This window comes from Triticum aestivum, chromosome 1A, assembly GCF_018294505.1.
Source record: "Triticum aestivum cultivar Chinese Spring chromosome 1A, IWGSC CS RefSeq v2.1, whole genome shotgun sequence".
Classification (NCBI taxonomy): domain Eukaryota; kingdom Viridiplantae; phylum Streptophyta; class Magnoliopsida; order Poales; family Poaceae; genus Triticum; species Triticum aestivum.
Genome location: NC_057794.1, coordinates 434351736 through 434361134, shown reverse-complemented (window position 1 = coordinate 434361134; position 9399 = coordinate 434351736).

Genomic DNA, 9399 nt, shown 5'->3' with positions numbered 1-9399 from the left:
TAGGCCTAGGCCCAGATCCGTGTAAGTCCGGTCCAGATATCTTTCTGGTTGCTGCTGCAGCGCCATTTTGGGCTTACGAGACTCACCGAAATCACTAATTAAAGAGTACTCGTTATAAAAGGAAAAGAATTTTATGAGACCAGGTCTCACGCGAGACCCATTCTGATAAATGACACGTGGCATTTATCAGGATGGGTCTCACCTGCTAACCGTGAGACCTGGTCTCATATAATTTTTTTCCCAGGTCGCGACAAGTAGCGCACATGCAGCGCGCCACTTGTCGCAACCTGAGAGTTTTCTTTTTTTTCATAGATTCGTTTATTCAAAACGTTTTATCTCTTAAACCGTGCGTCCAAATCTCGAACCGTTTTCACCATTGAATTCCTCACGTCAAGATCTTCAAAACTAGATCCCATGTTGATAGGTTTTGAAGAACTTTTTTTTCACGAAAAAAACGGATGAAAAAACCGGGCGAAAAAACCGAACCGGAAGCATGGTTTTTTTCCCATTCCAAAGAGGCACGCCCGTGTCTCTCGCGAAATCACAATCGTGCCTCTCGTGGAAGTAAAACCGTGACTCTCGTGGAAGGAAAAAAATAGAAAACGCATTTTTTTCCGTTTTCGAGAGGCACGCCTGTGACTCTCGCGAAAGCACAACCGTGACTCTCGCGGAAGCAAAACCGTGACTCTCGTGAAAGAAAAAAACAAAAAACGCGTATTTTTCCCTTTCAGAGAGGCACGACCGTGATTTTCGCGTAAGCACAACCATGCCTCTCGTGGAAGCAAAACCGTAACTCTCACGAAAGAAAAAAACAGAAAACGCGTTTTGTTTTTTCCTTTCCGAGAAGCACGGCCGTGACACTCGCAAAAGCACAACCGTGCCTCTCACGGAAGAAAAACCGTGACTCTCGCAAAAGAAAAAAAAACAGAAAACACATTTTTTTTTTCGTTTCCGAAAGGCACGGCCGTGACTCTCGATAAAGCACAACCGTGCCTCACAGAATAAAAACCGTGACTTTTGCGAAAGGGAAAAAAAAGAAAACGCGTTTTTTCGCGCAAAAATTTTTTTTCCTAAATTTTTTTTGATTGAAAAGTTAAGAAAGACCGGGGGAAAACCAAAACGTCGAAAAAACCCGAAAAAAACCCGTTTAAAAAGCCGAAAACGTGTGTGGAAAAATAAAATAAAAATCCGAAGGGGGCGTCCAGAACGCGACACGTGACGAATGGCTGAGAGCCCGCCAAGTGACGCTGATCGTTGCGAGGCTCCCGAAGGAGCGCTCGTAGCTAGTTGCTCCAGAGACTCACGCCAAATGCAAACATTACGGTGGTGCTCGGAGAACATAGACCTGAAAAGAGTACATGTTGCTACTGAATATCTGAGAGTCGTTCGGAAAATCAAAGCGCCAAAGAACCCCGGAGGACATTGTATTGTGTTTCACGAAAGGTAAACATTTGTGGCCGGACGACCGGCTAACAACTCAGCCGGTCGCGCGCGGCTCGTTGGATTGCCCTATCGCACGTTTCAAAACACGTCGATCAATTGGCTGCGCACCATGTGCCTGTGTGAGACCCAGCACCGCTCAGCGATCTTATCCCCTCCCATCGTCTTCAACGCTCGACCACATACGACTGTGGTCTTCCACCCTCCTCTCCCTAGCTGCCCCTTGCCTTTTGCAGCGACAAGCCGGCCGTCGCGCCATGAATCTAATCAACTGCTCGGGCATGGCCTCTTTCTCTCCTCACCTCTCCTCCACCCTTCCCCCACCTCTTCCCTCCCCTGCACCCGCGCCGCAGCATCAAGATGCTGCAGAGGGACGCCTGCAACGGGACGTGTGCTGCTTGCTGCGGCGATTGTGCAGCCCGGGAGAGACGCCCATGACGGGCTATTACTTTTCTGCTGCCACGCCGGTTGTAGCATTTCCACTAGCTGGTTCCATCTTTTTGATTGTTCTGTTTGAACCCACCAACCCTTTGTTTTCGCTGGAAATCGGCATCATCGTTTTGCTACGACCGGCGATGACTTTTGCTGGAACCGGTGTCTGCGGTTGCTGCAACAGGCAAGGCGATGTGCCCACGGTGCTGGAATTGCAGCGTGCTTAATGGCGACTTGGTTTTTGCTGGAACCAGCGTAAACTTTTGCTGGAACCAGCTAGTTACTTAGCTACAGTCAGACTGCTGGGATTTTTGCTACTATGCTTTTTAGTTGGAACCAGTGTCAATTTTTGCTGGAACCGGCTATTCCTTTGCTACAATCAGATATTTTTTGGATTTTTGCTGCTATGGTTGTTTGCTGGAACCAGTGTCAAAATTTGCTGGAACCGGCTTTATGTTGTGCTTCAACTGACCATAAGAGATTTTTTGTTCGCTGAGCTTTTTCACTGGAAGTTTGGAACACGAGGTGCTAGTAGATGACGACGGCGAGCGGGATCCGATGACTCGAGCGATGCTGCAGCATCCACGCGTTGGAACCGACCGACGTCAGAGCTGCATCTAAGGGATTTTTGTTGCAAAATCGACGGGATTTTGTTACCGGTGGCAACGGCAAGCATCGGCGGTGAGCGTCTACAGCAAGGCAGTGACCATCGACGATGAGGCAAGCAAGGGGAGGGGCGGATGGGGAGGTGGCTGCCAGAGACATCCGCCATTCTTTTTTTTTTTTTTGCAAAGCGACAGTTAGGGGAAAGGATAAGAAGGGGGATCGGGCGGCTAGGAAACCACCAGATCGAATGGCTGGGGGCGGACCGGCCGAAAGTTTGAGCCGGTCCGCCGGCGCCTATCATTGCCCTTCACGAAATCAAAGAGCAACACAATTTATTTAGTGCTTGTACTTTTAGCCATAAACAAACGTGGGTAGGCACATAAGCTAGCACATATGCTTACGTCTCTCGATATAACTAGGCGTGGTTAAATGCATCACCTACTCATTTATGTATCCCTATAAACATTGAACTTATGCAATAAAATGTGCTGTGATTAGAAAAAACAAATGAAGGGCAAAGATGTGTCCACCATTCTGATCGTTAATCTTCAGAATATTTGGCTAGAGATAAATGCTCGAGTCTTTGACAATAAATTTTCACTAGTTCAGAGGGTGGTCGACGTGGCGGTAGATGAGCATAGGTTGTCGATCAGAGCTAAGCGGCATCATGCAAACCACTATGAGCAGTAGGCATGTAGGATGACTTGTGTGGCGGTGTGGATGTCTATCTTGGGATGACACGAGCATGTTTCTTGTTATGCACAGGTCTTGTGTACGCAGCTCTTTTCTTTTTAACGAAAACAACAGGCAACAATTGTTGCTTAAAAAAACACGATATCCTTTCTGAAAAGATGACCAGGTTGATGTTTTGAAAAAAGAGGGAGCGCCTATACAATGCTTCCCGCGCCCCGGAGAGACTGTCGCTTACGTGATCTCAAGATGGTCTGCGACAAATTAGCTTTGATCGCTATCAATACCAATTCTACACCAACAACTAGCTTTGACTCCAATCTTACACAAGGCGATTTAATTTTTATTTTGGTCATTTTTATTAAAATGAGTTTTCTGAATTTTAAGAAACCTTTATTATGGAATAATAATATAATTATAAAAATTCATGACTTTGAATAATGTTAATGAATTTGAAATAAAAAATAATGATTAAAAAAATCATGAACTCATAAAAGTTCATGAATTTGAAAAAAGTCTTGTGAGTTTGAAAACAGGTTTGTGAATTTTAAAAAAAGTAATGATTTTCAGAAATTCGTGATCTGAAAAGAATTCAAGAATTTTGAAACTTCACATAATTCAGAACAAATTCATATACTAAAAACATTCAGAATTTTCATGAATTCAAAATTATTAAAAATTCAAGAAAAGTTCATGAAATTTGGAAAGACAATGGTCAAATTAGAGAAAAAGTTCACGATTTTTAAAAAAGTTCAAATTTTGAAGAGATCCGAAAACTGAAAAATGTTCACGATTTGAAAAATAAAATAAAAAACGAAAAGGCTTATAATTTTGAAAAAAATCACGAAAAAAGCCCACTCATTTGTAAAAAATGGCAAAAAAAGAAAATACAAACAAGAAAAGATGAAAATAAAAAATGAAGCAAAAAGTAAAAATAAAAACCATGTATATGGTATTTAAAACATATACATTATAAAATATAATTGACATTTTTTATAATACACTATAAAGTATTTGTATAATTCAAAAAATGTACATTAAATTTTAAGAAATATCCATGCATTTTGAAAATATGTTCGTTTTAAAAATATTTATACAATCTAGAAAATAAACGTTCCATACCATTCAGGAAAATATTTCAACATGTATTTCCAAAATGTTCGACACATATTCCAAAAAAATATTTACGAACCTGAATTTATAAAAAATATTAATAACGTATTTGAAAAATGTAAATGTGTATGAAATGCTTTATATTTATGCCAAAATTGTACAATGTGTATGAAAGAATTGACATCAAAACATATGTGAAAAAATGCTAATCATTTATTTGAAAAATATTAAAATGTATACAACAAATATACGATGTTTACGAAATACAGATATGTGATGAAAACATAAAATAATTAAAAAACACTGAAGACCAAGAAAGAAACAAAGAAAACAAATGAAAAAAAGAAAATCCATAGAAGACCAGAAAACACCGCTGCAAACAGTGAAAAACAATAAAGAAACCGCAGAGAGAAAAAACTCAGACTCCACAACTACAGTAATAGTAATGGGCCTGCCCAGTAGCGCGCAGCTGAAGGCGAGACAATGCTCCATCTTGAAACGGATGATACATGGAGCCACTAGTTAACGAGCGCTTCTTCGAGAGCCTCGCAACGATCAATGTTATTTGGCGCGCTCTTAACCATTCATCACGTGCCGCGTTTTGGGCGTTCTCTCCGGATTTTGTTTTTTTATATTTTTTCGCATGGGTTTTCGGCTATTTATATAGGTTTTTTTCTGGTTTTTTCGTTGTTTTGGTTTATCATCCCGTCTTCCTTAGCTTTTCGATCAAAAAAATATTTTTTGCGTGAAAAACGTGTTTTTTTCTTTCGCGAGAGTCAGGGCCGTGCCTCTCGGAAACGAAAAACACGTCTTCTGTTTTTTTCCTTTCGCGAGAGTCACGATTTTGTTTCCGTGAGAGGCACGGTTGTGCTTTCGCGAGAATCAAGGCCGTGCCTTTCAGAAACGAAAAAAAACATGTTTTCTTTTTTTTTCCTTTCGCGAAAGTCACGTTTTTGCTTCCACGAGAGGCACGATTGTGCTTTCGCGAGAGTCACGGCCGTACCACTCGAAAACGAAAAAAAAACGTGTTTTTTGTCTTTTTTCTTTCGCGAGAGTCACGGTTTTGTTTCCGCAAGAGCCACGGGTGTGCTTTCGCGAGAGTCACGGCCGTGCCTTCTCGGAAATGAAAAAAAATGTGTTTTCTCTTCTTTTTTTCCTTTCGTGAGAGTTACGATTTTGCTTTCGCGAGAGGCACGGTTGTGATTTCGTGAGAGACACGGACGTGCCTCTTTCGGAAATGAAAAAAACTAGTGCTTCCGGTTCAGTTTTTTCGTCCGTTTTTTTTCGTGGAAAAAAAGTTCGTCAAAACATATCAACATAGGATCTAGTTTTGAAAATCTCGACGCGAGAAATGCAACGGTGAAAGCGGTTTAAGATTTAAACGCACGGGTTAAGAGATAAAACGTTTTGAATAAGCAGATCTACGAAAAAAAGGAAAAACTCCTAGATCTATACCACTATTAAACAATCAAGCAAGAACTTTTTTAAGCACACCCCATAAAACGTATACAGATCCAATACCACCGCACGATTAGGCCCACTAAAATCAATCTAACGGTTAGACTTAACCTAAACTATTTTTTGTGTGCACTTAGCAATTTACATTGACTGACCGTACTCCACCGCGAAGGAAAATATGAAACTCCACGCCTGAGCAATTAGGAAACTAATAATCACGGGTGCATCCTATTCTAGGAAACTAAATCAGAGTGCATCCATCCTATTAGGAAACTAATCTCAGACAAATCCATCCTATTAAAAAACTTATCTCGGACGCATCCATTCTATTAGGAAGCTAATCGCGAGCCGCTTGCCGCCATCATACACGCTAGCCACGATGGGGGAAGCGCGAGGAGCTTCGTCTTCCTTCGGGAACACACGTGCCATCGCCACCATCGTCTTCTGCCTGGAGGCCATACGCTCTTCTGCCGCTACTGCGACGACTCCATCCACGTCCAGGGCATGCTCTCCGGCAACCATCGGCATCCGTGTTGACTTCAGCTCCGTTCGCAGCACCCACACCGACAAAGTGTCTGTTCAGTGGGTGCACGTGCATTACATATTAAATAAGAATCGTGGGGCTTCAAGCAATCTAGAATTATAGATTTAGAATTATCTTAGGTTGCCGATTGCTGTACTGAAAATGTGTAATTATATATGGCATGTACATAAGAATGCAACAATCTTGTCTTACAAACTAGGATCAAGAGGGGTACTGAAGAAGTCAAGATGCAGAGTCTATTTCCCATGATTACTTCTCATATTCATGTCGGCTTCCTTGGGCTTTACTTCGTACCACCATATGCATTAAACTTTATCATAATTGCATAGCAATCCAGTAAATTATGTAAGATTCAGTAGGAGGCAAGATATTGAAGATGTACTACTATTTCAGTTCCATGATTCTATAAATCTAAAACGGGTCACATGACTCCGTAACTGTTGTTAGAGAATATCTCTCGCTGTTCTGTAAAGGTATGCAATCTCTACTGTGTTCCAATAAAGAAAATTTTACCATACAGAAGGATCCAATGAAGAAACTAATCCGGCTGAGTTTCAATAAATAGATCCTTCAAAGGATTTGTCCTAATACAGTTGCCGTATATTGGTACAGAGAAATCATATAAACTGTACTCAGTCGGATTTATTTTGTTTCATGACAGAGAAACCAAATACCTTTCGCTATTTTGGCACATATATTTGTTCATATATACTTGTGCAGTTTCGAATGATCCAACATATCTGCAGTCATCAAACTTGAAGACATGCTGTTTAAGAACGCCTATCTTTCTTAAACAGATCCTTATTTGCACCGCCTCTCTTTCTTTGTCTGCGCGCCTCTTTCCTCCAATAATAATAATGAACAACGTTTTCCGGATCAGGTATTACACTGTTACAAATGTATGCTGAAGCTACTCCTTACGACAAGGAAAAAGATGATGAATGCTTTCTATGTTCACCAGTTTTGTAGCATGTTCCAAATTGTTGGCTCTTTCTTATTTGAGGATTCATCATTTTATTGTAATTTAGAAACTGACCTGAAAGCTTGATAAGGTTAAGCTTGACAAATACTCTAGAATACTCTTCCTTCCATCTTTATTTTTCTTCATAATCATTTCAGTTTCTATACGTACAAAGCGTCTTACATCATTATAAGTTAGTATAGTTGCCAACACATAAACACATACAAAACCGGATAAATATTTTCTATCATGATAATTATTGGATTTGTTTTAGCACTTTTACATTTCAATTAGTTCTTGTAAATCATCTTTATTTCATATAGAAGTCGTTGTAGTCACATATCATCTTCTATTTCCTATTATTCATAGTAGGTAGCTAGCTATATAATTTTGGCAATCCACACAACCACAAAATATATATAATTTGATCCAAATTAGCACAAATATATATTTTGCTATGCAGATTAGTAGAATAAAATAAGATTCGAGAATTAAGCATCTTGAACAATATAATTGCACCATAAGGCAGTTTATACTTTTTTTTCCTCGCTACACTCGAAGAGAAGACTATATTTTTAAAAACAATTGCTGATTAATAAATAATTGCTGATTTTATTTAAATGAGAATATTTTCCTGCTATTACTATATGCAGCAACATAACCACTATTGTGTCTCGCTTTTGAAAATACAATTTGAGCGACATCAAACATTGTGTATCCATTTGATTTGTATTTTTAAAAACATTTATTTTTTTATATTATGTGAATTCACCCGTTTTACATTCGAGACGTGCGTTGCACGTGCATGCTTACTAGTTGCGACAAGTGGCACGCTGCATGTGCGTCACTTGTCACAACCTGGAAAGTTAGAGTGATATTTGCAATGAGTACTCCTCAATTAATGATTTTGATGATACATAACTCTGGCGGTCGAGATGGACGATCAACTTTGTTACACTTGTGGGCTTGCGCCCCCGACAATTCACATTGTTGTTTTGGTCTAGGCTAATACTCCTACACGGATCATCAAAACGAACACACCGATATCCGTAGACAAGTTTGGGCGTGTTAGTGGATTGGGATAGGTGAACCGGCCATTTAACAAACGTCCGCCCTTGGTCCAACCTTCTCCATTTGATATGCATATCTAGATCAATGCCAATTTAAACACATGTTTTTAATAGTTGCAAACATATGTAATCACAATCAAAAAGCACCTGATGTTCAATAAGCTTTTACATCTAACCGATCCTAAAAGTTGCCGGTCCGATTGTCCGTGACAAAAATGCCCTTCTCTGGCTTTAGTTCAAATATCGACAACAACCTCACTCTTTGCACACTCTAACATTTCTAACCGATCACTTAAAAAATAGAGTAAACGTCGGAGTAAACCTTAGTGGAGTATATTTACTCCACTAAGTTTTAGTCACACCTAGCTGATTCTCTATATACAACGGAGTAAAACTTTATTCTTGGTTTATGCATTTCGTCAAACACTTGTCAAGCACAATCGCCATCACAAACATTCTCCATAAAGCAATAGAAATCGAACCCTCTCTGGAATTGACCAAGCAAATGTAACATCTCAAATTTTCAATTTGGAATGTTATACATTAGATCATCATTGCATATCATATTTTATTTTGCATTTTGGTTGATCCTAGAAATCCTAAGCAATTCAAGGACCCACGGAGAGAGTTGGGGGTTTTGTTATTTTCATATTTGAGTTTTCTCAAATTTTGAGAATAAGATCATTTGATTTTATTTATTTTATCATCAATTTTTTCTATTACAAAAATATGAGAGAGGGAATAAAATGACTTTACCAAGATAAAGAAATATTGAGGATCAAATAATAAAATCAAATAAGATTTTATTTCGGAGTTTTTCGGTGTTTTATTTGAATTTAGGAAAAATGTGCGTTTTTCAAAATTGCATTTAGGTCCCAAATAAATGTTCACCTTGTGTGGCTTGATTTTAGAAGCCCGTGAAAATTTATTTCGGAATTTTTGGAGTCCGTTTAGTATTTTCTTTTATTTTTCTTCTTCGCATAATTATTTTTTTTTAAAAACCGAGCCGACGTAGGGGCCCTGTCCGACTAGGACTCCCGGCCCGTTAGGCTTTATAAGCCAGCCCACCCCGGCCGAACCCTAGC